This window comes from Bubalus kerabau, chromosome 18 (assembly GCF_029407905.1).
Source record: "Bubalus kerabau isolate K-KA32 ecotype Philippines breed swamp buffalo chromosome 18, PCC_UOA_SB_1v2, whole genome shotgun sequence".
Classification (NCBI taxonomy): domain Eukaryota; kingdom Metazoa; phylum Chordata; class Mammalia; order Artiodactyla; family Bovidae; genus Bubalus; species Bubalus kerabau.
This window is the reverse complement of record NC_073641.1, coordinates 21,032,568-21,060,133: the sequence shown is the minus strand read 5'-3', so window position 1 is coordinate 21,060,133 and position 27,566 is coordinate 21,032,568. Positions and strand designations below refer to the sequence as shown.

Here is a 27,566-nt window from a genome sequence, read left to right as displayed (position 1 = left end):
CTTTGGAGAAGGAAATGGCAACCCACTCCAGTGTTCTTGCCTGGAGAATCCCAGGGACCGGGTATCCTGGTGGGCTGCTTTCTATGGGGTCGCACAGAGTCGGACATGACTGAAGTGACTTAGTAGTAGTAGTAAGAGTGGAAACAAGACAAAGAGCTGGCTTATGCTCTGGTCTCACTCTGTTTTAGACAGCTCTGCCCTTAGGACTCTAGCACAGAAAGTAAGATGAGAAAATTAATTCCATGTGCACCTTTACAGACTTGGGCATTATTCTTTTGAGAAGGATATAAGATGAAAAAGAACTCTTATTTTACATAGTTAAAAAAATAATTCACTTTGTAAAGTTAGGATGAATTTTAATTAGGCAAATGGTTCAAGATTTTAAAACTTGTATTGCAAAGAATTGTTGGTGATATGTGAAATTATATATATAGTTCTATAGATATAAACATATAAATAAAGTTATAAAAATGTGTACACATATGATCTGAAAGCTAATGTGTAATGATGATGTCTGGATGTGGAAATCCTGGGTACTTTTAATGTTCATTTCTGTAATTTGAGGGGGGATCCCCTAAGTTTTCTCCTGTGACCACCTGCTATATTTATATTCAGAAAAAACCCCAGTATTTTTATTAAAAAGATAAATAGTAAATGAGTATTATAAAATACACTATTATTGACCACATTAGTAATACTAATTTTAGAATTAACTAGATAGATATTTGAATCTCAGCTCTGTCACACTAACTGCATGACTTTAGCAAAAGTGAGTTTTAATCCTTCATGAATTTCAAAGAATTCACCACTGGATCTCAGAGAGTAATCTATCAGTGGGGAAGAGTGGGTGATTAAAGGTAGTCCTTGATGGAGCTGTTTATAAAACACTCAAAACAAAGTTGTAGATAATCTGAATGTTAAAAAAATAATGTTTAAAATCTTTTTATTTTGTTATAAAGGGTATACACTAAGATGTCATTAGTTAGCATTGAGGAGGGATTCCAAGTTTAAATGAAAAGAATTTTTGTTGTTCAGTCGTGTCCGACTATTTGCGACCCCATGGACTGCAGCACATCAAGCTTCCCTGTCCTTCACCATCTCCTGGAGCTTGCTCAAACTCATGTCCATTGAGTCAGTGATGCCATCCAACCATCTCGTCCTTTGTCGTCCCCTTCTCCTCCTGCCTTCAATCTTCCCGAGCATCAGAGTCTTTTCCAATGATTTGGCTCTTCATATCAGGTGGCCAAAGTATTGGAGCTTCAGCATCGGTCCTTCCAATGACTATTCAGGATTGATTTCCTTTAGGATTGACTGGTTTGATCTCCTTGCAGTCCAAGGGTCTCTCGAGAGCCTTCCCCAACACCACAGTTCATCAACTCTTTGGCACTCAGCCTTCTTTATGTCCAACTCTCACATCTGTAAGTGACTACTGTAAAAACCATAGCTTTGACTAGATGGACCTTTGTGGGCAAAGTAATGTCTTTGCTTTTTAATACACTGCCTAACTTTGTCATAGCTCTTCTTCCAAGGAGCAAGCGCTTTTTAATTTCATGGCTGCAGTCATCATCCGCAGTGATTGTGGAGTCCAGAAAAATAAAGTCTGTCACTGTTTCCATTGTTTCCCCATCTATTTGACATGAAGTGATGGGACTGGGTGCCATGATCTTAGTTTTTGAATGCTGAGTTTTAAGGCAGCTTTTTCACTCTCCTCTTTCACCTTCATGAAGAGGGTCTTTAGTTTCTTCACTTCCTGCCCTAAGGGTGGTGTCATCTGCATATCTGAGGTTATTTATATTTCTCCTGGCAATCGTGATTCCAGCTTGTGCTTCATCCAGCCTGGCATTTCGCATGATGTACTCTGCATATAAGTTAAATAAGCAGGGTGACAATATATAGCCTTGACATACTCTTATTCCAATTTTGAACCAGTCCGTTGTTCCATGTCTGGTTCTAACTGTTGCTTCTTGACCTGCACACTGGTTTCTCAGGGGACAGGTAAGGTGATCTCGTGCTCCCACCTCTTTAAGAATTTTCCAGTTTGTTGTGATCCACATAGTCAAAGGCTTTAGCACAGTCAATAAAGCAGAAGTTGATATTTTACCTATATTTTAATGGCTATTACTATGGATTAAATCCATGCCTCACTTCCCTAGTACCAGAAAATGTGACCTTATTTGGAGATGAGGTCTTTTCAGAGGTAACCCAGTTCAAATAAGTTCATTAAGGTTGGATTTAATCCAATTTGTCTGGTGTCCTTATAATAAAAGGGGAAATTTGAATACAGAGACATGTAGAATGAAGATGATGTCAAGGGACATTAAGAGAGTTGACCATCTGCAACCACCTATAAGGAGAAAAACCTAGAATAAATCCTTCTCTTGAAGCCATCTGAAGGAAGCAACTCTGCCAATACTTTGATTTCAGACTAGCCTCCAGAACTGAGACAATCAATTTCTATCATTTAATCTACTCAGTTTGTGGTACTTTGTTACAGTAGCCCCAGGAAACTAATATGGGTACTTAATTTTGCTAAATACATATACTTTTCTATGAGCACTAGTCATTTATCTTCACCTTCAAGGAAAACAAAATTCACCAGGGGAATAATAAAAAAAAAATACTATATAAGGAAAGAATTTTTTTTTAATTACAATTTAGTCCAATTCTTCACAGAGGGACTCTCTGAATAAACTGCTCATTTTCTTTCAAGAAAAAAGAAACAAACTCTCAAGTTTTATAGAGAAATTGTTTGCTCTATTGCTCAAATTTACTGTGTATTAGAATAAATAAGAATATAAGGGATGAAAGAAGGCACCTTTAAATTGTGGTCCTTCTCATTCTGTATATTCATTTGCATGTGCTTTATAGAACAACAACACAAAATTGTCTAGAAGGAAGTTTATTTTTACAAGCCACTGAACACTAATGCGTAGTTTTAATATGACCAAAAATATGCTGGTCAAGGCTAAATTCCTAAAAATTAATAATTGAGGCAACTGTAATTTTTCCACAGGGGTATAATGAAATTCTGAGCCACTGTGGTATTTAATTACACGAAATCTGGGCCATTAGTTTATAAGTCAGTAACTAGTTCTTTTATCTCATATCCAAGTCTCCTTACCAGATCTCTTCTTTCAAAATAACAGCTAATGCCTCAGAAAACACCATTACAATGGGTATTTCTAAATTTTCTAAACTCTTAGTATGCCAGTCAACTGGGTTTTGAACAGATAGCATATTTTCAGGGCTTTAAGAAGTGTGAACTCTATTGATATTCATTTCAACTAAATGGGAAGTGATGTTTTTAAGTTAAAAATGAATGTGATCCAGTAATAATCTTAATCTGAAAACCATAGTGAGAAATTGAAGTATTGAGAATAACAAAGAGTGAAAATGAGAATGAAAGAGACAAAGAGAGATTAAAAAACAAAAACAAAAAACAATGCTTCATAAGGCGAGGTACTACATGTTGATGTCCTATATATTGTGTCACTAAATGCTAGGAAGTTATTTTATCTTTATTTTTAAATGACCAAACAAAGGCTTGGAAAGATCAAGTCATTTGCTGAAGCACAAAGAGAGACCAGCATCTGCCTGGAAGGCAGGAGACCCGGGTTCGATCCCTGGGTCAGGAAGATCCCCTGGAGAAGGAAATGGCACCCCACTCCAGTACTCTTGCCTGGAGAATCCCATGGAGGGAGGAGCCTGGTAGGCTACAGTCCATGGGGTCAAAGAGTCAGACAGGACTGAGCGACTTCACTTTCACTTAAAGAGAGACCAAGTAGAGGAACTAGAGTTTGAATCTGTCTTTCTGATTCCAAATTCCACTCACATCTGAAAACTATACATCCAAAATACACAGTTTAGCCAAAAGAATTGTGAGATTTTTTTCTCAACTTATTCTCAATAAAAGGTCATTAGATTATATATAGTCTTCAGACTATACCCCAATTACTAAATTGAATTCAATCTTACCATTTTGGTATAGGATATTTTATATTTGAGTTTCTGAGATGACAAAGCAAATTTATATATAGTTGATGAGTGACAACTCACTTTCTTCCAAAGACATAAAATCCACAAGTATGGGAACAATAAAATTATGTTAGAGATCAATTAGTAAAAACTCCTCTGTCTGTTAATATATTTCTTTTTTTTTTTTAGTTTTTTTTTAATTTTTCTTTATTCATTCATGCATCACATATGTGTGTGTGTGTGTGTGTGTGTGCATGCGTTATATCAGGTGCTATGATGGGCATTAGGAATCCAGTAATATACAAGACAGAAAAGGTCACTGTATTGAAGTTTATAGAACCCTGACCCCCAGACAGAAACCAAATATACACTGGCTTAAATATGCTAATGGGATAAGAAAAGACTAGAAAACTCTTAGTCAACAGTTGCAACTTCACTGGATGTGAAGTGAGATTACTTACTTGAGGAAGATGATTGACTTACTCAAAGAACAGGAACTATTTCTAACTTAGCTCCAAATATATCTCCAGCACCTTATAGTCAATGAATACCTGTTACTCGCATTAAAACTGAACTTTCCCATTAAACTTTTTATCACAGGTCACAGTCAGACATGGTGATTTAAGACTGACTTCCACTTACTTTCTGCCTTGGACAAACTCTTAGTAAAATTGTCAACACAGAGCCTAAGCCAAACAAACATAAGGGAGAATAATTGTTCTTTGAATAATTGATAGATAGCTGAGTAGAATGGACTAATTGCCCTCTTAGGTAGAGTCAGGATTGATTTTTTCCACCCAGGGCTCATTTTTTCTCACTGTAGTGTCATGCCACTTTACCAGCAGGCCAATTCTTTACCTTCAGGAAAGGTAACTTCCATGAGAAGGATACAGGACTAACAACCAGTACAATACAGAATGTCATTGAATCATAGAACCTATAAATTGCTATAGACCTTAAATGTGAGAACATCTTTCTAGTATAGGAGTGAAGAGGCAGGGCCTATCTTGACAAAAGAAACAGTAGAAATGGAATGAGAATCAAGAATCTTGCTCCTCTTTATCTCATCATTTTTTCATTAAGGAAGTTTTGCTAAGTTCCTATTATTTTCTTTAAAACTAAATAAAGCAACAAAGAGAGTGAAAAACCACCCTTTCCCCCTACCAATACTTGAACATACACACACACACACACACACACGCACACAACCTTTTTAGCAAAATAAAAAGGGGAAAAAAACACAAATACTAAATTACTTATAAACTGGGTTCAAACACCCCAACCAACCAAACTGCAGGAATGCTGGAAAGCAAGTGTAGCCATAAGCATTCTAGGTGTAGTGAAAGAGAATGAAGGTCAAAGCCAGCCTGGCTTTACAAAGCACCAAGTATAGCAGGAGGGGCACCTTAAGCTGAACAATAAGAAAAAGCTGTTCTTGTTCCTCCCATCCCCTCTCCACAGTGTCCTTCTCAAATTGATGGTGCAGGAATATCCAACTCATTGTAACCTAACCTTAGAATTTCACTGAATCATAGATTCTTATTCTTTTAAAATATAATATTATCACATCCACTCCATGATACTATTTTTTCTAAAACACCAGAAAAGAGTAGCAGAAGTCCCCCATAAATTAAGAAAACAAATCAGGAAAAAGCTCCAGAAGTGTAAAGAGAAAAGATAAATTGATATTCTATTGTGAATTGCTTTAAAATTATCAAAACAATTACAATTTTAAAAGAAATGAAAATACAGAATTCACTGAAGATTTTGATACCACAAAGGATATTAAAAGATACCCAAATAACAGGAATGAAGAACTAATAGAATTCAGGGAAGAAAATGAGAAACAATGAAAAGACTTCTCAAAATATGTTTTCATTACAACGACCACAAGGTAAGATAGATAGAGTAGAAACCATATTAGATAGAGAGGCAAAACATGGGGAAAGTAAAGAAAATCAACAGGATAAAGAAAGAATTTTTTAATATGCAAAGGAAAGTGATACATAGAAAACAAATGAAATATATACATAATTAGAGAGAGTTGGACTCTGAAGAAAGCTGAGCACCAAAGAATTGATGCTTTTGAACTGTGGTGTTGGAGAAGACTCTTGAGAGTCCCTTGGACTGCAAGGAGATCCAACCAGTCCATTCTGAAGGAGATCAGCCCTGGGATTTCTTTGGAAGGAATGATGCTAAAGCTGAAACTCCAGTACTTTGGCCACCTCATGTGAAGAGCTGACTCATTGGAAAAGACTCTGATGCTGGGAGGGATTGGGGGCAGGAGGAGAAGGGGACGACAGAGGATGAGATGGCTGGATGGCATCACTGACTCGATGGACGTGAATCTGGGTGAACTCCAGGAGTTGGTGATGGACAGGGAGGCCTGGCGTGCTGTGATTCAGGGGGTCACAAAGAGTCGGACACGACTGAGCGACTGAACTGAACTGAACTGAAGAAGAAAAAAAAGATGATTAAAAATATTTATCTATAATTTAAGTTGAACTGTAGCCTGCCAGGCTTCTCCATCCATTGGATTTTCCAGCAAGAATACTGGAGTGTATTGCCATTTCCTTCTCTAAGGGGTCTTCCCAACCCAGGGATTGAACCAGGGTCTCCCACGTTACAGGTAGACTCCTTAACATCCAAGCCACCAGGGAAGTCCCATCTGTAATTTAGAACTCCTTTAAATTTTAAGGGTATATCATATACCTAGGAAAATTGACCTAGGGGGAAACACTAAGGTATCCTGTTAAATATTAAATATTAAAAATAAAGGAACACTTCCAAACTCATTCTAAGAGGCCACAATCACCCTGATAGCAAACCAGGCAAAGACAACAACAAAAAAGAAAACTACAGGCCAATATCATTGATGAACATAGATGCAAAAATCCTCAACAAAATTCTAGCAAACAGAATCCAACAACACATTAAAAAGCTCATACACAATGATCAAGTTGGGTTTATTCCAGGGATGCAAGGATTCTTCAATATACACAAATCAATCAACATGATACATCACATCAACAAATTAAAATACAAAAAGCATATGATCATCTCAATAGATGCAGAAAAAGCCTTTGACAAAATTCAGCATCTATTTATGATAAAAATGCTTTAAAAAAAAATGGGCATGGAAGGAATCAACCTTAACACAGTAAAGGCCATATATGAAAAGTCCACAGAAAACATTATTTTCAATGGTGAAAAACTAAAAGCATTCCCTCTAAGATCAGGAACAAGACAAAGGTATCCACTCTCACCACTATTATTCAACATAGTTTTGGAAGTCCTAGCTATGGCAATTAGAGAAGAAAAAGAAATAAAAGAAATCCAGATCAGAAAAGAAGAAGTAAACTCTCACTGCTTGCAGATGACATGATACTATACATTGAAAACCCAAAAAGAAACTATCAGAACATTACTAGAGCCAATCAGCAAATTCAGCAAAGTCACAGGATACAAGGTCAATACACAGAAATCACTTGCATTCCTATATACTAACAATGAAAAATCAGAAAGAGAAATTAAAGAATCAATAACATTCACCATTGCAACAAAAAGAATAAGATATCTAAGAATAAATCTACCTAAGGAGACTAAAGACCTGTATATGAAAAACTGTAAGACACTGATGAAAGAAATCAAATACAACATAAAGAGAATATTCCATGTTCCTGGGTAGGAAGAATCAACAGTGTGAAAATGACTATACTACCAAATACAATCTACAGATTCAATGCAACCCCTATCAAATTACCAATGGCATTTTTCACAAAACTACAACAAAAAATTTCATAATTCATATGGAGACACAAAAGACCCCGAATAGTCAAAGCAGTCTTGAGAATGGAGCTGGAGGAATCAACCTTCCTGATTTCAGACTATACTACAAAGCTACAGCCAACAAGAGAGTATGGTACTGGCACAAAAACAGAAATATAGACCAATGGAACAAGATAGAGAACCCAGAGATAAACCCACACAACTAGCGGTACCTTATTTTTGACAACAGAGGCAAGAATATATAATGCTAGTCCAAACTAAGATGTGCTATAGACGTAAAACACACACCAGATAATAAAGACTTAACATGGATAAAAGAATGCAAAATATTCTGTTCATGATGTTTATTTATACTGATGGCATGTAAAGATAGTTTTGATTATGTAAGATTAAATAAAATGTCATTAAAATTAAAAAAAAGAAAGAAAGACTCTTTTGGACCTATGAGCAAAGTTAATTAGTCATTACTGAAAAAACTAAAATGAACTTTGCCTCAGACTTTGTAATGGAAAATTTTAGAAGCAGAAAACAGTGGAGCAAAACTTAGAAGGCACTCAGGAACAAGAGTTTATGCAAAGATGTTCTTCAAATATAAAAATTGTGAACACAGAGTTATGAATCTCTACAAACTTAAGGAATATTGTTCCTATGAGCCATTGCTGAGAAAATTAGTAGAGGATAACTGGGAAACTTTTGGGAAAAAAGTATGTTATGTGCCTTGACTGAATCTATTTTATCTAATATATTTGTAAAAATAAAAGTGAGGATAAGATTGAGAGTATAGCATATGAATATGGCAGTACTTCAGTTAAGAAAAATGGAAGGAAAACAGAGAAGGAAGAACAATTATTGATTCCTTCACATATAATGACTGGAATTCAAAAGATATCAATTAAGACTTAGGAGTATAAAGGTAAGTACTAAGCAAAATAACACTATTAACCAACATTGGCTGGTTGGGGAAAGGGAAGAGGGAAATCAAGAAGAGGTCACAAATTAATTTCATAAATGCTCTTTTAGATAAAACAGATTATATGTAAAGAGATACATATAAACACAAAATATAAAAAAAACTAAGAAAAAAGCTTGAAAAAAAGGACAACAAAATATCAAAGAAAATAAACCACCAATGGAATACTTTTAAAAATAAGTAAGATGTAAATATGCAAAATGCATAATAACGTGAAAGAACTAATATCAAATACACTTGTCATATCAGTAAATGTAAAGGATTTAAAAAATCATCTATTACAATCAAAAATCATGTTAGACTACAAAATTTTATAGATTATAAGATCTATGCCACAAATAAGAGATATACTTAAGTGCTTCTGAGAAATTAAAAATGAAAGAACCCACAAAGATGTACCAAACAAATGAAAGATGAAATAAGGAACTGTGATCTTACCACGACAAAATGTAGAATATTGGAGAAAAAAATTAAATTAGAAAATAAATAATGCTGAATTCCATAATTCACAATAAAGAACTAACACATCAATAATCTATATAAAAATAATAGCATAAATTCCCATAAAGCATAAATTATAAAAGATGAAAGAAGAAATAGTCAGAAACACACTAATATGAAACTTCACGTCTCTCAATTATCATAAAGTAAATACAGGGATAGAAAACTCCCAAATAAACAAGGTAGAAATTATAGATGTACACAGGTACATCAAATTATGTACTGCAATAATAAAGAATACTCCTACTGTTCAAATTCTTTGACTATTCATAAAATCTGATAACATATTTGGCCACAAAGAAACCCCAAAATTCCAAGAAAGTACATGTAACAAAGATAATAATTTTGTTCACAAGTCAAGAACTAGAAACAATAAAATCAGAAATCAATTACAACAAAAATCCTTTACACTGGAAATTCTAAACATCTCTATTTTTTAGATCAAAGCAGAAAAACAAGCTGTAATTGCAGACCTTCAAAAAAACAACTATACTGAAAATACTACCTATCATAGGCTATACTATATAGCTAACACAACATTCAGAGGGAAATATGTAGTCTTGAGATCAGCCCTGGTATTTCTTTGGAAGGAATGATGCTAAAGCTGAAACTCCAGTACTTTGGCCACCTCATGTGAAGAGTTGACTCATTGGAAAAGACTCTGATGCTGGGAGGGATTGGGGGCAGGAGGAGAAGGGGACGACAGAGGTTGAGATGGCTGGATGGCATCACTGACTCGATGGATGTGAGTCTGGGTGAACTCCAGGAGTTGGTGATGGACAGGGAGGCCTGGCGTGCTGCGTTTCATGGGGTCACAAAGAGTCGGACATGACTGAGCAACTGTCTGATCTGATCTGAGTACTAATGTTGATTAAAAAAAACAACAAAAATGGATAACAAATTTCTAGTAGAAATAAGAACTAAATAGAAATAAATGAAGGAATAAATTTGCCACAAATTCTTAAGTGAACCTAGAATATTTACAGTGGCATTTCCTTCCCTCATCCACTCTTCTTTCACCAAATGAAATAGCATCAATAAATCAGAAACACATTTGACACCACACTGGAAATAGCAGTGAACATATCTGAAACTCTTATTCCTGCCTTCAGAACTACTTCTCTTCTCAGGGTTCTTCAACCTTACATTTTTTTCAGACAAGAGAATACCTAAATTGCAACTAAATGAATAATTCTATTGAAATTTTGTGATATGAGGTTATGTACTTAAAATAGCTTTTATCATTTATCTGAAGCATTACAGAGGGACAACATGAGCAAATATTCTCTCTTAAGATATATGGTGGTTATAAAAAAAATAAATAAATAAAATAAAATGAAAAAAAAAAAAGATACGTGGTTACATATATACACTGAAGTATCAGATTTTTTATTTTCTAAGTCAAGGCTGAGGCCTGTGGTACATGCCCACCAATTTTGAGGAGTTTGTGCTGTGAGATCTACAGTTCTTAAGAGGTGATCTAAAATTTAAAAGCTGTGATTTTTTTATGTGAGAATATGGCAACCCACTCCAGTATTCTTGCCTGGAAAATCCCAGAGACGGAAGAGCCTGGTGGGCTGCCGTCTATGGGGTCGCACAGAGTCGGACACGACTGAAGTGACTTAGCAGCAGCAGCAGCAGCAGCGTGTCCATGACAGGATCAAGCAGCTTTTCCTACTGAGGAGCAGAAAATCATTATGAAAATATTGAGGGTACAATCAGAGTCAGAAAGCTATATTTTAAAAGTTTTTTTTGAGTATTAAAAAAGAAAAAAAAAAAAAAACACATTAACCTTCCAGTTGTCTAATACGCTTAGAGCAATCTATGAGAAAACTTTGAAATGTACTTTGCAAAAGGTGATTTGGAATTAACAGCTTGCTGTGATTTGGAGGTTGGCAGAGACACCAAACATGTACAAACTGTCAAAAGGATCATATTGCTAGGAAATTAGGATCACTGGTAATAGCAACGTTAGGTCTACACAGGATCTTGCATTGTGGGGTTGAGAAGGAGGTGACATGAATTAGTTTGGCTACTTTGTGGTTCAGCAGGGAGGCAGAAGTCAGGGAATCCTCACTTGATGAAGTCTTAACAATCTCCAGTGTAACAGAATCTGTTATGCATCAAAACTGAGCAGAGAAAAAGAAAGGCAAACTTCCCAGAGAAATGGAATGAATGTGAATCTAAAATATAAAGCCTGGGCAATCTGACTCAATATCTCGTTGCATCTCTGCATTTATTCATTTCCAGATAAACTTCTTCAGTAACAAAGTGAGAAGGAAAACACATTTTTATAATGTAGACTTGAATCTCTAAGTAATACCTAATATTTCTTTATTTACTTACCAAGGGCAAGGCATTGTATTCTAGTCTAAAATATTGTTTCTGAAGTATTTTGATCAACATCCAGCCTGAGGGTGGATTGGTGAATTTCTACCTCTTTGTCACCAGTAACTAGGTATGAGAACCTGGGCTAATTATTAGCATTCCCTCACCTAAAAACTAAGAGAATTTGGGCTAGCTGCTAACAAATGTTTACATTCGAAGAATTCTATGGCATCATTTGTATACAAAATAAAATGTTTCATACAGCCGAGTTGAACCTTAGAAGCTAGGAGCTGAATCCTGAATCATTTAGTAGAGTAATTTTCTCTAAAAATGCTAATGGAATTTCACAATGCTTCTTGCCACACCCACTCTTTTTCAGAGAATAGAAGATGAGAGAGTGGATTTATGGTAATAGAGCAAACACCCAAACACACTGCAGTTTAATTTTCCTTTATTACTATATTTTTAATTTACTGTGGATGACTAACACTTATTAGTATTCTTTCCTGCTACCACTGACACTGGAAGCTGTTTTCTGTCTGAGTCTTGCCAAACCATGAAAGTAAGTAATTTTTTAAAATATATTTGAGTCAACCCAAGAAAATTGGGAGAAGATTTCAATGGAGTTTGGAGCTACTGAATTCTGACATGTTTGCTATTCATCTTAGAAATGTGATCTAGATAGAGTATCAGAGAGCTAAAAAATAATTAATTTTAGAATCACAATAAGCTATAAATTATCTAACTAGGCCTTCCAATCCAGATGGCTTTTAATTTACCAGCAAAGTAAATCACTAGAAGTCTGGTTATGAATCAAAGCTTTTGAATTCAATCTATAGAGAAGAAATTCTTCAAAAAGATCACTAACTATCCAGTACTGGTAATGAAAGTGGGGGTTGGAAGTGGTAGAAGAAGTGTGGGAGGGAGATTTGAGGTGGGAAGGTGAAAATGCTGCATAATAACACTTACACTCTCACAAACAGTGCTTTAACTAAATTGATCAGATTATACTTTAACGTGGTTGGCACCTTTCCAAGGAATCTTAAGACTCCAGGTCTTAAGTAGCCATGGAACTAGCTGACCAATGGTTACCATTATTAGACACAATGATGGTGGGCAAAGAGACCTAACAAACAAGAAAAGATAGAGACGACGACTCAGAAGGTTGAAACAGAATATAAAGAGGTTTCCTTCAGTTCTATGGATTGCTAAGAATAGGAATGTCTGTAGTCACAAGGCCAAAGTCAATATATTTTCCAATCAAAATGCTTGGTCTCAACCCAATGAAGATTAATGCCATGACCAGCCAGAAGGGACATTCCTTGTAAACAGCCAGCTGAATACCAGGGCTCTACAGTCCTACCAGGAAAATGAAAATGTTCTTATGCTAATTTCATCTTTGATTCCATTTCTACTTGCAATCTTCATTTCAGTAAAGCAGGAATAACAGAAAACATCACCACCCCAGGAGGTAAAGTGGTTTATAGTGGTGAAGTTCTTACAGCATCCTTGTACCATGATTCCCATTAATTTATAAGCTCCTGTGGGGCAGCATTATGCCTACTACAAGCTCCTAGAAGAATAGTTTCCAGAAAAATAATTCAGAGAGTACCGCTGTCTCACTACACGACAGAACAGATACCAGCCTCAGTTAGAGTTCCTGGAGCTCTGTTTCCTGCTGGGGACTCAGACTCAAAACAAACGATAATTAACTGACTCCCCTTTGCTTTTAGGTGCACATGAACTGAGTAGGAATGTCAAACTTCTGAGCTCATTTATAACTATTGCTTTATGTTAGGATAAATAAGAAAAGATGGATCTAAGAGAAAGGACATTCAGAAGCAGTAACTACTATCCAGGATTCCTATCATGTAATATTAGCATATGCTGCTGCTGCTGCTTAATTACTCAGTCGTGTCCGACTCTTTGAGATCTCATGGACTGTAGCCCACCAGGCTCCTCTGATGGTAGAGAATAGAATTTAAACAGGAATGAAGGATATGTAGCCAGGTCTCAACTTCAACCAAACTGTCCATTTCTAGAATTCATACAGGTCTGGACACATGGAGTGACCTGGTGGGCCTCCAGAAATTTATTTTGTAGGAGGGGAATAAGGAGTTCCATGGAAAGATATAAACCTAAGACAAAACAGAGACAAATATAATGAACTTTATTTAAAAGCAAGCCTTAATCGTCAGAGAGTAAGAGCGATTTGCAGTAAATCTTATCATCTATCATTCTCATTGAATTAAAAGAAAGCATGGCTTGTATATTTTGGAAATGAATCCCTTGTCAGTCACTTTGTTTGCAAATATTTTATACATTCTAAGGGGTATGAAGATAAGGGAATCCTCTTGCACTGTTGGTGGGAATGTAAACTGATATAATCACTAACCACTATGAAGAACAGTATGCTGCTGCTGCTAAGTCGCTTCAGTCGTGTCCGACTCTGTGCGACCCCATAGACGGCAGCAGCAGCAGCAGCAGCACCAGGCTGCCCCGTCCCTGGGATTCTCCAGACAAGAACACTGGAGCGGGCTGCCATTTCCTTCTCCAATGCATGAAAATGAAAAGTGAAAGTGAAGTTGCTCAGTCGTGTCCGACTCTTAGCGACCCCATGGACTGCAGCCTACCAGGCTCCTCCATCCGTGGGATTTTCCAGGCAAGAGTACTGGAGTGGGGTGCCAGTGCCTTCTCCAAAGAACAGTATGGAGGTTATTTAAAAAACTAAGATAGAACGACCATTATTGCTGTTCAGTTGCTCGGTCATGTCCAAAACTTTGCAACCCCATGAACTGCAGCACACCAGGCTTCCCTGTTCTTTACTATCTCACTGAGTTTGTTCAAACTCATGTCCATTGAGTTGACAATGCCATCCAACCATCTCATCCCCTCCCACCCCCTTCTTCTCCTGTCCTCAATCTTTCCCAGCATCAGGGTCTTTTCCAATGAGTTGGCTCTTCACATCAGGTGGCCAAAATATTGGAACTTCAGTTTCAAGCATGAGTTCTTCCAATGAGTATTCAGGGTTTATTTCCTTTAGGATTCATTGGTTTGATCGCTTTGCTGTCCAAGGGACTCTCAAGAATCTTCTCTAGCACCACAATTCGAAAACATTAATTCTTCAGCACTCAGCCTTCTTTATGATCCAACTCTCACATCCATACACGACTACTGGAAAAAACATAGCTTTGACCTTTGTCATAACATAGTTTGGACCTTTGTCAGAAAACCGATGTTTCTGCTTTTTAATATGGTGTCTAGGTTTGTCATAGCTTTTCTTCCAAGGAACAAGCATCTTTTATATTTGAGCCCGCAGTCATCATCTGCAGTGATTTTAGAGCCCAACAAAATAAATAAGAACTACCATATGACCTAGCAATTCCACAGCTGGGCATACACTCTTAGAAAATCATAATTCAAAACGGTACAAGCATCCCAATGTTCATTGCAGCACTACTTACAATAGCCAGGACATGGAAGGAACCTAAATATCCATTGGCAGATGAATGGATAAAGAAAATGTGGTTCATATACACAATGGAATATTACCCAGCAATTAAAAGGAACAAAATTGGGTCATTTGTAGACATGTGGATGGACTTAGAGACGGTCATTCAGAGTGAAGCAGGTCAGAAATAGAAAAACAAATATTGTATATTAACATATATATGTGGAATATAGAAAAATGATATAGATGAACCTATTTGCAGGGCAGGAATAGAGATGCAGACATAGGAGACAGATGTGTGGATACAGGGCAAAGGGGGCAGGAAGAGGGGATAGGAAGAACAGGGAGATTGGGACTGACATATATACACTACCATGTGTGAAATAGATAACTAATGGGAATGTGCTGTATACTACAGGGAGTTCAGCTTGGTACTCCGCGATGTCCTAGATGGGTGGGATGGGCAGGGATGGGAGGTCCAAGAGGGAGGGCATTTATGGATACATGGAGCTGTTTCACTTTGTTGTACAGCGGAAACTAACACAATATTGTAAAGCAACTATACTCCAATAAAAAGATTTCTAATAAAAACAAAATTTAAGGGTTAGAAGATTTTCTGGGAAGGGAAAGAGAGGAAAACAAATATCAAGGCTGCTATGTGAAGAAAATAAAAATTATCTGACCAGGATATTTTTGGTCATATTTTAAATGTCAATAATAATATTGCTAACACTGTAAGCACTGAACATGCTGAGTGCCAGGAAAATAGTTTGAGCATTTACCTGGAAAACAAATGTAATGTGCAACTTCTAAACATCTTACCTAGTAATTTTGCATTTGGAAATATTACTGGGGAACTTAAAATAATTAGATGGCATGTATTTATTAATCACCACTATAGCAATCTGTTTCACTCAATGGCTCTAGTCAGAGCAAATGTTCTAGAAATTATCCCCCTGCCCTGTCTAGAATTTAATTAATCAGCCTAAGAACTATAATAGGTATTTTATTGATTTCACTCATATCTTACATTGGCATTCACTTTTCTAGATTGACATATCTGAAACTGAACTACCAGTCACACAGGAATGTTACTAGGTTTTCTTAAAGATACATGATAAAGAAAATATATATCTTGTGATAAATAAAATAAAAATAGTGATACTATTTAATGTAATAAAAAAGCTAAAATTAAGAAAAGTGTTATTTTTCCCACTTGATATAGGAATAGTAATAATTGTTTTATGACTATTTTTTTTTTTTAGAAAAAGAAACAGGTATATTATTCAGTGAGCTTTAAATCAGAATATGATGCATATCCCAGGAAATCAATTTTCTCAAGATAAATGAAAACTAGTCCTTGCATAAGAGGACCTGACAGCACTATTTGTCACAGAAAGTTTATCCTAAATTCACCTGGTAATTGGGATGATCGTCTGAGTTTGCTAGTTGCTTTATCCGAAGGAAAAGTAAAATTTCTCATGTCTTTATGATAGAAGGTAAGTTTGCAACATGAGTTCAGGATATGCCTAGACACTTTATCCTTTTATAAAGATTTATTTCTTTACCAAATGTCTAGATTTAATGCATTATTTAAATGATAATTTGTGGCATGTTATAAAGATGGCAAAGTAAGAAGACTTTGAGCTCATTTCCTCCCACAGACACACCGAAAGTACAACTGCATATAGAACAGCTCTCTCAGAAAACAGTCTAAATAATAGCAGAATATATTTTCTACAATCAAAGATACAAAGGAAAAAAAACACATTAAGATGGATAAGAGGGACAGAAATGCTACACAGTCAGGACCCACAGCCCTGGAAGGCAACCTGGAAGCTGAAGGTAATATCATAAACTTGAAGGACTTCTCTACGTCTATCAAAATGAGGGATTCAATACCCAGATTAGGCAACCAGTGCTGAAAATCAGCCCAGGAAGATGAGTCCCCTTAATGGGTTTTAAAAATGAACAGGGCATATGGCTGTGAGAGCTGAAAGGCTGTAGGAAAAAGGCAGAAAATGCATTTCATAAAATAATAGTTGAAAACTTTCCCAACCTGGGGATAGAAACATATTCAGGTCAAGGAAATATAGAGTTTCAAACAAGAATGATCCAAAGTGATTCACATCAAGACATACCATAATCAAAATGACAAAAGTTAAAGATAAAGAGAGAATTTTAAAGTCAGCAAGAGAAAATCATGGAGAAGGCAATGGCACCCCACTCCAGTACTCTTGCCTGGAGAATCCCAGGGATGGGGGAGCCTGGTGAGCTGCCGTCTATGGGGTCACACAGAGTCGGACACGACTGAAGCGACTTAGCAGCAGCAGCAGCAGCAGCAGCAAGAGAAAACCAGACCTTCCCAGGTGGCAATAGTGGTAAAGAACCCAGGAGTCAATGCAACAGTCTTAAGAGATGCAGGTTTGACCCCTAGGTCAGGAAGATCTGGAGGAGAGCATGGCAACACACTCCAGTATTCTTGCCTGGAGAATCCCAGGGACAGAGGAGACGGGCTAGCTACAGTCCATAGGGCTGCACAAAGTTGGACACAACTGAAGCGATTTAGCATGCAAGAGAAAAGCAAGGGAAATTCCATAAGGCTATTTGATAATTTTTCAGCAGAAACTTTTCAGGCCAAAGAGAGTGCTATCATATATTTAAAATGCAAAAAAGGAACAACCTACAACCAAGGATACACTACATGGCAAGGATATCATTCAGAACTGAAGGAAGATACAGGTTCCAAGACAAGCAAAAACTAAAGGAGTCATCAACACTACACTATCCTTACAAGACATGTTAAAAAACCTTCTCTAAGAGAAAAAGGAAAGGCCATAACAAGAAATAAGAAAATATATGAAGGAAAAAATTCCCAGTAGTAAAGGCAAATAACCAGTAAAAGCAGGAGACCAACAACTTAAAAAGCTAGTATCAAGGTTAAAAAACCAAAAGTTTTACAATCAACTATAACTACAATAGTCATTATTATTGACTTCCCTCATAGCTCAGTGGGCTTCCCTCATAGCTCAGTTGCCTGCAATTCAGAAGACCCTAGTTCAATTCCTGGGATGGGAAGATCCACTGGAGAAGGGATAGGCTACCCACTCCAGTATTCTTCCCTTGTGGCTCAGCTGGCAAAGAATTTGCCTGCAATAAGGGAGACCTAGGTTCAATCCCTGGGTTGGGAAGATCTGCTGGAGAAGGGAAAGGTTACCCACTCCAGTATTCTGGCCTGGAGAATTCCATGGACTGTATAATCCATGGGGTTGCAGAGTCAGACACGACTGAGCAACTTTCACTAATAACTATAATAAATAGTCAAGAGACACAAAAATATATATAATATGTCAAAAAATAAAAGGTGGCTAGGAGTAAAGAAATGTAGGAATTTTAGAATGTAATTGAATTAAAATGGCCACTCAGTTCAGTTCAGTCACTCAGTCATGTCTAACTCTTTGCGACCCCATGAATCACAGCATGCCAGGCTTCCCTGTCCATCACCAACTCCCGGAGTTTACCCAAACTCATGTCCATTGAGTCAGTGATGCCATCCAGCCATCTCATCCTCTGTCATCCCCTTCTCCTCCTGCCCCCAATCCCTCCCAGCATCAGGGTCTTTTCCAATGAGTCAACTCTTTGCATGAGGTGGCCAAAGTATTGGAGTTTCAACTTTAGCATCAGTTCTTCCAATGAACACCCAGGACTCGTCTCCTTTAGGATGGACTAGTTGGATCTCCTTGAAGTCCAAGGGACTCTCAAGAGTCTTCTCCCACACCACAGTTCAAAAGCATCACTTCTTTGGCACTCAGCTTTCTTCACAGTCCAACTCTCACATCCATACATGACCACTGGAAAAACCATAGCTAGACAGACCTTTGTTGGCAAAGTAATGTCTCTGCTTTTGAATATGCTATCTAGGTTGGTCATAACTTTCCTTCCAAGGAGTAAGCAGCTTTTAATTTCATGGTTGCAATCACCATCTGCAGTGATTTTGGAGCTCTTCCCCCCAAAAAATGACCACTAGCTTAAAACAAATGTCAATATATACAAACTTTATGGTAACCAAACCCCCCACATCTGCACTAGATACACAAAACACACACAGAAAAAAGGAATCTAAACATCACATTAAAGAAAATCATCAAGTCACAAGAGAAGAAACCACAGAATAAAGGAGAGCTATAAAAACAATAAAAAATAAAGTGAAAAAAATGGCAACAAGTCCTTGCCCATCAGTAGTCATTTTAAATACTTATGGGTTAATGCCCCAATCAAAGGTATTGGTAGCTGAATGGCTTTAATAAAAAGACCTTTCTATTCACTGTTTACAAAAGACTCACTTCAGAGCGAAAGACACACAGAGACTGAAAGTGAGCAGATAAAGATAATTCATGCAAATAAAAATGAAAAGAAAGCCAGGAAGCAATACTTACATCAGATAAAATAGACTTTAAAACAAAGACTCTAACAAAATACAAAGAAGGGAATTACATAATTAGAAATGGGGCAATCCTAGAAGGGAACATAACATTCTTAAACACACATACACCTTACATAATACCACATAAAATATAAAGCAAATATTAAGAGGTATAAAGAGAGAAATTGACATTAATAATACTAGAGGACTTTAATAACTCACTTACATGAATAGATCATGCAGCCAGAAACTCAGTAAGGAAACACTGCCCTTAAATGACATATTAGTCCAGATGGACGTAATTGATATCTAAGAACCTGCTGTTCAAAAGCAGAAGAATATACAATTTTTTTAAGTGTTCATGGAACATTCTCTAGGATACATGCACATGGAATGTCCTCGCATGCTAGACCACACACACACACACAAAACCACAGTAAATTTAAGAAGACTGAAGTCATAGCAAGCATCTTTTCCAACCACAATGGTATAAAACTAGACCTCAATTATAGGAAGAAAACTGGAAAAAACAAACTTTTGGAGACTAAACAACATGATATTTAAAAACAAAAACAAAAACAGGACATTGAAGAAATCAAATAGGAAATTTAAAAACTATTTGAGATTTATGTAAAAAGAAACAAAACTTTCTAAAATCTATAGGCTGCAGTAAAAGCAGTTTTAAGAGGGATGTTTATAGTGATACAGGCTCACCATAAGTAACAAGAAAAATCCCAAAAACAACTTAACATTACATTATGTAAAATAATTGGAAAAAAAACCCGAAGTCTGAAGGTAGTAGAAGAAAAGAAACGATAACAGAGCAGAAATAAATGAAATAAATACTAAATAATAGAAAAAAATCAATGACACTAAGAGCTAGTTTTTGAAAAGATAAAAAACAAACTGATAAAACTTTAGCCGACTCATCAAGCAAAAAGAGGGTTCAAATGAATAAAATCAGAAATAAAAGAGAAGTTACAAATGATAGCACAGAAATATAAATGATCATTATAGATTACTATAAACAATTATATGCCCCAAATTAGGTAATTAGTAGAAATGGATAAATTCCTAGAAATATAATTTTTCAAGACTGAATCAGGAATAAATAGACAAGGTGAACAGACCAATTACTAGTAATGAAAATGAAACAATAACTTTAAAAGTGCCAGCATACTAATCTCCAAGATGACATCATCACAGTGGAATTCCTCCAAATATTTTTTAAGTTAATAACTATCCTTAAATTATTTCCCCAAAAATGAAGAGAAATGAATGCTTTCAAACTTATTCTCTGAGACCAGCATTACCCTGATACAAAAGTCAGAAAAGATACTTATATTATAAAAGAAGAAAATTACAGACCAATATCCTTGAGTAGAAATGCAAAAATTCTCAACAAAATATTGGCAAGCCAAATTCAATAATACATAAAATCATTCTATATTATGATCAGATGGGATTAACTCTAGGAAAGCAAGGATAGTTCAATATTCACAAATCAACCAATGTAATATATCACATTAACAAAGCAAAGGATAAAAATCACGTGATATACAGAAAAGGCTTTAGACAAAACTCATCAGCCATTCATGATAAAAAATTTTCAACAATGTAGATACAGATAAGACATGTCTCAACATAATAAAGGTCATTTATGACAAACTCACAGATAACATGCAATTTTAAAAAGCTGAAAGTTTTTCATCAAAGATCAGGAACAAAAACAAGGATGCCCATTCTTACCACTTTTGTTCAGCGTAGTATTGGAAGTCCAAACCACAGTAATCAGAAAGTAAAATGATATGGTTGGGTGGGGGGTGGTTGGGGGAGAATAGATACATGTATATGTATGGCTGTGTTCCTTCACTTTTCACCTGAAACTATCACAATATTGTTAATTTGCTATACCTCATTAAAAAATAGTTTTGGTGTTAAAAAATAAAAATAAAACTGAAAAAAAGAGGATAAAAACATAAAACATCCAAATTAGAAAGGAAGAAGTAAAACTGTCTTTATTTGCAGATGACATGATACTCTGTCAAAAAGTCTAAGGTCGCCACCAAAAAATGTTTTCAAACAAATAAATGGTTTAGTAAATTTGTAGGAAACAGGATTACTATACAGAAATTAGTTGCTTTTCTAAACACTAATGATGAACTATCAAAAAGAGAAAGCAAAAAACAAAACAAAACAAAATACAATTCTGTTTAAAATCATATCAAAAAGCATACAATACCTAGATGTAAAATTTACCAAGAAGGTATAAGACCTATACCCTGAAAACTATAAAACACTGATAAAGGAAATTGAAAAATAATAAAAAAATAAATGGAAAGATATCCCAAGAAATGGATTAGGAAAAGGAATATTGTTAAAATGTCCACACCACCCAAAGCAATCTATAGATTTTAATGTGATCCCTATCCTGTGACATTTTTCACAGAAATGGAAGAAATCATCCTAAAATTTATATGGTACCACAGAAGATCCCAAATTGCCAAAACAACCTTAAAAATAACAAAACTGGAGGCTTCATGGTCCCTGATGTTAGACTATATTACAAAACTACAGTAATCAAACCAGCATGGTACTGACATAGGATCAGACATAAAGATCAATGGACTGGAATAGAAAGCCCCAAAATAAACCCCATACTTATGGTTAATTAATCTATGACAAAGGAGACTAGAATATACATTGGAGAAAAGACAATCTCTTCAATACGTGGTGCTGGGGAAATTGGAGGGCTACATATACAAGAATGAAATAAAATGTTTTCTCATAACATATACAAAAATGAACTCAAAAATGGATTAAAGAACTAAATGTAAGACTAGAAACCATAAAACTCCTAGAAGACACAGACAGAACACTCTTTAAAATTAATTAGAGTAATATTGCTTTTAATCTGTTTCCAAAGACAAGGGAAACAAAAGCAAAAATAAAGAAATGAGACATAATTGAACTTAAAAGCTTTTGTACAGCAAACATCAACAAACTAAAAATAAACTTAGTGAATGTGAGAAAATATTAGCCAATGAAATGATCAATAGGGGTTCCTATACAAAATACATAACCAGCTTCATGTCGTATAACTCAGTAAAAAAAAAAAAAAAAGGCAAACAACCTGGTTGAAAATGGGTAGAGGACCTGAATAGATATATTCTCCAGAAGATAAACAGATGGTCAACAGGCATATTAAAAGATACTCAACATCATTATTCATCAGACACGGAAAATGTAGTTACTATGGAAAAAGAGTATGGCGGTTCCTCAAAAATCTAAATTGGAACTTCCATGTGATCCAGCACTCCACTTCTGGGTATAATTCAGGAAAAATGAAAACACTAACTTGAAAAGATATATGTACCCCAAAGTTCACAGCAGCATTCTTTACAAAAACCAGGATATGGAAGCAACTTAAATGTCCATTAACAGATGGGTAAAGAAGACACAGTGTGTGTGTATATATATATATATTCCATATACACTATGGAATATTAGTCATAAAAGATTAGGAAATCTTGCTACTTGTGAAAACATAGAAGGACATAGAGGGTATTATGGTAGTGAAGTAAGCCATATGGAAAAAGACAAATACTGTATGATTTCACTTATATACAGAAGCTAAAAAATAAAATAACAACACAACAAAATGGACTCATAGATGCAGAGAAAATTGGAGAGGGAGGGTGGGGGATGGACAAAATAGGTGAAGCAGATTAAGAGGTACAAATTGCCAATTATAAAATAAACAGGTCACAGTTATGTGATGTATAATACAGAGCTGTTCAGTCACTAAGTCATTTCTGACTCTGCAACCCCATGGTCTGTAGTACATCAGACTCCTCTGTCCTTCACTATCTCCTGGAATTGCTCAAATTCATGTCAATTGAGACGGTGATGTTATCTAACCATTTCACCCTCTGGCACTCCCTTCTTTTGCCTTTAATCTTTCCCATCATCAGGATCTTTTCCAATGAGTCAGCTCTTTGCATCAGGTGGCCAGTACAGTCAATAATAGTATAATGGCTTTGTGTTGTGCATTATCTATAAAAATATTGAATCACCATGTTGTACACCTGAAACTAATATAATAAGTTCATTATACTTCAATTAAAAAATTAATTTTTAAATGCTAATTTAGCAGTTGATTACAAAACATTTTAACTTTATTTTGGTTGTATGATATCTATATCAAATGTGTGGCTTTAGAGAAAATCTAAGACATGGGAAATCAGTGATCCCATAGCCATTTTCTTCACATTTTGCAAGGGGTATCCAAATGAACCTGGTTAAACCTCTGAACAATTCAGCTGCCTCAAAGAGAACTTGGCTAATGGAAGAGGTGGGTAGTCAATGAATTTCTATAGATTTTGCATCAATACTGATTAATGTTATTGAAATAAAAAGCCTATCCAAAGAGTGTTTCTTTCCATTCTGAAACTTTGCTAATTAATAAAAATAAATGCTTATATGCTAAATTTCAGACATTATAACAAATAATAAGCATTGATCTTCTTATATTTGACATCTCCTCCACAGAGTGTGTAATCAGTACTATATTGAACTCTGTGGAACTTACCCAAATTTATGAAAAAATATAACGAACAGCATTTCATCTGATTTGTTATTATGTAGCTTGCTTGTCCTGATATAAGGACTATGTGAACTTTCAGTCACAACTTGAGTGAGTCCCTTTACTGTGTTTTTAACTTAGTCAAAATAGCATATCTGTGATCTAATATTTTGAAAACAATACTTCAGGGCAAACAACACTAAGCTTACAGCTAAGAACTAAATCAAAAAGATTACTTTGGTCTTGTCATAAGACCAACTGATTAGGTTTTTTTCACAAAACCATACTCTGAGGAAGGGTATTTATAACCACTTCAGAGTATGAGTCAAGTGAGAATTCTTAAAATCCAGCTATGATCTGAGAACACAGAGAAGAGTGACTCTGGGATTCTTCATGCTAGGAAATGAACGAGGGTAACTTCTTTTTCTCTTTATTTTATCCTTCCATCTCAAATCTCCAGAGTAGGATAGATTCATAAGTTTCCTGCTTCTATTTTCCCTGAGACATCTGTGAACTTCTTTAGGGTGATAGGAAGTAGACCATCAGATCCAAAAAGATGAGACATAAGTCAACCTCATCTGAAGGGAGATTTTCTATGAACTTAATTTGAATTGGTCTATGAAAAAGTTCAATCATGCATTTGTAAACTTCTACAAAAATATACATTATATGCTCCAACCATCAGGGCTTTTGTTGCTTCCAAATTACACATTAAAAGCTGTAACTGGGTACCAACTAAATTAAAAGCCTGTCCTAAGCAGAAGAGTCAAGTTTTAAGTATCTCTATTTCATATCATCATCTCTCTTAACAAACTATGTTCCCATCCCTTTTGAACACAACAAATATCATAAACTTATTTATTACCAACAATACTCAAGACTGGGATGGGTAGAACAAAGATAACAAAGAACCTAAGATAGACTCTACCCTCAAGAAACTTTCAGATATACCTTCTCCCATCTAGTCCCACACATGACATTCCAATTACCTTAAAGTCTTACTGCTGCTCCTTATGAAGAAATCATGGCAGCACCTCACCTAGGGGTCAGGCAGAGGCACAGGTGCTGGACATTTCCAGACATGACCCCCTTCATAATACCATTGCTGCTCACTGCATATCCAGTTCTTTTGGGGCATACATGGCAAGTGCCTCCCTGAGTCTCTACCTTCTCTCCAAGACAACGGAAGAGACATCACTTCACTGATACAAGGCCAGTCCCTAAATCTGTTCTCTAGGTTCCATTTACTCCTGCCTACCCAGAGATTCTGCCATAATTGCCAGTTCTTTATTCTCTCCTATTTCTTCAACCTCTCCTTCTAAGTTGACATTTTTCTATAAGAATTTAAATGTACTCACAGTATTAAACAACAACAAAATTCTCCTTTGACTATATAACCTCATCTACAACTTCCTGTCACTGGTGAAGCCTTAGAGCTCCAAGAAATCCTCCATGTAGTTGTTTAAACTCCAAGGATAACTCTGACTGTCCAACGACTAACTGTTACATAGTGATATGTACTGGACTATAGAAACATTTAGACTGTTCTCCTGCCTTAATATCAACAACAGTGCCTCACACATGGAAGATGTTTGATAAACATCTGTTGAAATGAATTCATACATCTGAAGCTATGATACAAGGAATGATTAATCTATGAGACTAATGGACTTGAAGCTCTATTTGGCTCAGTGAATCCCACATCCTCAACAACTAGTAGTATGTCATAGACTCAGTACACAACAGAAGTTCACAGGAGGTATTAATTGATAATTTTTGTAGATTATAGCCATGTGTTTATTTTTATAAGTTAGAAACTTAACTTTTTTGAAAAATATAAGTGATGTGGTATAGCGATTGCTTTAAATGTAAAAAACCTGTTGGTGCTTAGAAAATATAAAGCACATTTAACAAATTCTCTGACCTGTAACTGACCATTAAGCACATTTTAACATTTTAATGGCTTAGACTATATGATTTAGATTACTCATATGCATAACAAAGACGTCCTCAATTTACTTGGCCCCGTAGAATTTCAAGAAACACAATCGGTATCTCTTAGAAAATATGTTGCTTCAGATCTGGAGGTCAGAATGTTATGCTGAGTATGAACCAGAGAACACAATTACTGAATCTGGTAGATGGAGTGCACTGAAGAAAAAAAGAGTAATCCCACAAGCTGATCTCTTGTGTTGCCCCAAAGCACTTTGCTTTGATGAAGATAAAAATCTCACTAGGCTGCAAAGACACTCACATCTGTCATTAGTTTGCTTGTTAAAATCAGACTGAAATAACAGAATTACCATAATGGATTAGAAACAGTAAGAAGGGACTCCCAGTGGCACAAGCACACCCTAGTCCTTGCAACAACCTGCCGGCCTGCAGCACCACAGGCAGTCTACGGGCAACACAGCTGTGGCTGCCAAGCCCCTCCCTAATTTGAGTGAATGCCTGTCTCAACACCAAGACCCAGCTCCACCTATCTGTCTGCAGGCGCCAGTGCTGGACACCTCTTGCCAAACAATCAGCAAGACAGGGACATGCCCCACCTGTCAGCAGACAGGCTGCCTAAAATCATACTAATCTCACAGATACCCCAAAACTCACCACCTTGTGCAGCCCTGCCCAAAAGAGGGAAAAGATCCAGCTCCACTCACCAGAGCACTGGAACCAGTTCCTCCTACTAGGAAGCCTACACAAGCCCCTGAACCAAACTCACTCACCAGCGGGCAGACAAAAGAACTACAACCCTGAAGCCTGTAGAAAGGAAACCACAAACACAGTTAGACGAAATAAGATGATAGAGAAATATGTTGCAGAAGAAGTAGCAAGTTAAAAACCAATAGGACCAAGTAAATGAAGAGAAAACAGGTAATACAACTAAAAAAATTCAGAGAAAGGATAGTAAAGATGATCCAAGATCTCAGAAAAAGAATGAAGGCACAGATAAGAAGATACCAAAAAAAATGTTTAACAAGGACCTAGAAGAACTGAATAAGAATCAGCGTTGAACAACACAATGAAGTGAAGTCGCTCAGTTGTGTCCGACTCTTTGCGACCCATGAACTGTAGCCCACCAGGCTCCTTGGTCCATGGGATTTTCCAGGCACGAATACTGGAGTGGGTTGCGATTTCCTTCTCCAGGGGATCTTTCTGACCCAGGGATCAAACCCAGGTCTCCCACATTGTAGGCAGACGCTTTACCGTCTGAGCCACCAGGGAAGCCCAGAATAACACAATAGCTGAAATGAAAAACACACTAAAAGGAATCAAAGGCAGAATAATTGAAACAGAACAGATAAGCAAGCTGGAAGATGGAATGGTAAAAATAACTTCCATGGAGCAGAACAAAGAAGAAGGAATGAAAAGAAATGAAGACAGTCTTACAGACTTCCAGGACAACATTAAACACACTAAGATTTGAATTATAGGGGTCCCGAAAGAAGAAAAGAAAGAGAAAGGGTCTGAGAAAATATCTGAAGAGATTATAGTTGAAAATTTCCCTTCGATGGGGAAGGGAATAGTCAATCAAGTCAAGAAAGTA

General features: G+C 36.2%; 1 long non-coding RNA gene across 4 annotated transcripts in view; it reads right to left on the bottom strand.

The window, feature by feature from the left end:
* LOC129633320 (uncharacterized) overlaps positions 1–27,566 on the bottom strand; it is a 607,349-nt gene that overhangs the window by 144,275 nt on the left and 435,508 nt on the right. The window contains exon 5 of one of the 4 annotated variants that reach the window (XR_008705021.1): positions 10,627–10,912. The exons of the other annotated variants lie outside the window; for them this stretch is intronic. This is a non-coding gene — a long non-coding RNA (uncharacterized LOC129633320). Of the gene's footprint in view, positions 1–10,626; positions 10,913–27,566 lie in introns of those variants that run through there. 4 annotated transcript variants of the gene reach the window in all.